Here is a 2,500-nt window from a genome sequence, read left to right as displayed (position 1 = left end):
TCATGGAGACCACAATTTGTCCCCTAAAAGGACCCTTTGCCAGGTTTTAGCATCCTAATTTCTGGAGATCACATAGGTACATAAACAGGCACGCACGCACGCACGCACGCACGCACGCACGCACGCACGCACGCACACGCACGCACGCATGCACGCACACACACACACACGCACACATGTACACACACACACACACACACACACACACACACACACACACACACACACACACACACACACACATCCATGCACTCACACTCTCGCTCTCTCTCACACACACATGCACACATGGGACAAAACTCACACAGACACCACACAGGCCTGTCAGTATTTATCATAAGCACGGCTTTACGTAAGTAAGTAAGTAAGTAAGTAAGAAAATAACTCCCCAAACTTTAAATTCAGACAGACACTCGGGCAAGGGCAAGTGGCAACCCTCTCTCTCTCACATTTGAAAAATACTCCATATCGTTTTTTCTCTCCAGCCTAAGGAAAGCTGAGAATAAAACCATACAGTGTGGCCAGTCAGGCTGTGAAATGATGTTGTTGCATGTTCTGAAGGATGACAGATTTGCTAGAGAGAGAGAGAGAGAGAGAGAGAGATTGAGAGAGAGAGAGAGAGAGAGAGAGAGAGAGAGAGAGAGAGAGAGAGAGAGAGAGAGAGAGAGAGAGAGAGAGAGAGAGAGAGAGAGATTGAGAGAGAAGGGGGCCATGCCAAAGAGAGTACAAGTGTGGTGTAGAGCACACAGCATACAGCCAATGTGTCCGCGCTACAGTTTGAAGAATCTTTCTAATATGATGTTTACTGAAGAAATATGGATCGTACACAAGGTCTTAACTCTTTTTATTATTTATTTTTCCATATCCATAGTACGCTTTACAACAAATGTTTGTAAGCCTTAGACTGTGTAGACCAAATCATGTTGCCGAGTAAAGCATCTTTGAAAAAAAAAACATGTTTAAGGATTACACAGGATAAATTACTACTTATTTAAATTACTACTCCCATCTGTGTAAGCCACTGAAACATTTATTTATTTATTTATTTTAAGTTAGCAGAGGAGTTATACAATTTCTCTTTAGCCATCAAGCCCTGGATGAAGTAAGTATAGTCCAGTCCTAATTCCTACCTCCAACCTATAGACATAGTCCCTATAAGCCTACATTCAGTCCTAGCAGTGTACTAAAGGAATGATAGGAAATGGTGTTTCTGAATCTTTACGACACAAAGCTTGTAAAAATTTCCCCAAAGCATTTCTTTTCCTGAGAAAAAGAAAACACACAAACAGTTATGTACCTATTCTGCAACGACTTGTGCCATGCATTTGCTTACTCATACTCTTTTTCCCCTTGCATATCTGCACCTTGTCCTCTATTGCTAGTCTCCTCAGAAGAGAGTCTAAGCTAACAAACTGACCGGATGAGTCTACACTACCCAATCAATAACTCAGATAAGGTTGGTGAATTCAGCTCACGTTTAATCATGTTGTCAAGGTTATGTGCCTGACTGTTACGTTTTACGTACGTTTTAATGTACGTTTCAATAATAAAAATCTAAAGAAACTTAACCAATACTGGATATGGTTGACAGATTCCACCCACTTTTAATTTTGTTGTTGGTGTATGGCTCAGTAGAAAAACAGAGCATCGCAATCATAAATTAGCTGTACCAAAACACATGGCTGTGACATGGCAGGGTACAGTGTGTGTCACGGCACACCGGATGAGTGAGAATGAGAGTGTGGCCCTTTCACATGTAAAACATGGGGGACAGGGCCGCTAACAGGGGCCCTATGAAGATCTGCCAAAGAAGCACAAAGCCTGACTCTATGTGTGTGTGCGTGTGGCCCCATGTCTCGTTCTCTCTCTCTCTCCTTCTCTCTACTTCTCACCCTGTCTTTATTCTCACCCTCTCTCCCTTTCGTCATCTCTCTCTATCTTGCTGCATGTCTGTCTGTTTGTCTGTCTGTCTGTCTCTCTTTTTCTCTCTGCTACTCTCAACCACGGTCTTTACGACTTTCTCTCTCAGTTATTCTCCATCTTTCTTTCTTTCTTTTTCGTTTACTCTCAATCAGTCTATCCTTCTTTTGTTCTTTTTTTTTTCTCATTTACTTTCTTTACGAGTGTGCTCTCCGTGTGTTTCACACTTCTGTGTAGCTCTTCTATAAACCTTCTCCCTGAAGCCCGGTGAGAGCAGCAATTCTAATCAGTGGGAGCCACGCACTCGTTGCTGTTTGTAAAAAAAAATATTCCTGGCAAGTGCCAAGACTTGGCTGGCACTCAGGCTGAAGAGAAGGAGAGGCGGCGGGCGGGAGAAGGAGAGCTACTGGCACTCACTTACGGAGGAGTGGAGGAGAGGAAAGAAAACTTACATGTATATTCCCTCCTGCAAGAAAATGCTCTTGCATACACATACAGACTAACACAGACACACACAGATACTCTACACCAGTGTGTTCCAACCTTTTTTGTCTCGTGTACCCCCTAAGCCTTTTTTGTT

General features: G+C 43.0%; 1 protein-coding gene across 1 annotated transcript in view; it reads right to left on the bottom strand.

Moving 5' to 3' along the window:
- sorcs2 (sortilin-related VPS10 domain containing receptor 2) overlaps positions 1-2,500 on the bottom strand; it is a 417,025-nt gene that overhangs the window by 401,190 nt on the left and 13,335 nt on the right. The window lies entirely within an intron of this gene.

The sequence above is a fragment of the Engraulis encrasicolus genome, chromosome 21 (genome assembly GCF_034702125.1).
Source record: "Engraulis encrasicolus isolate BLACKSEA-1 chromosome 21, IST_EnEncr_1.0, whole genome shotgun sequence".
Lineage (NCBI taxonomy): Eukaryota > Metazoa > Chordata > Actinopteri > Clupeiformes > Engraulidae > Engraulis > Engraulis encrasicolus.
Note: the sequence above shows the minus strand (reverse complement) of the source record. Positions and strands in the feature narration are given on the sequence as shown.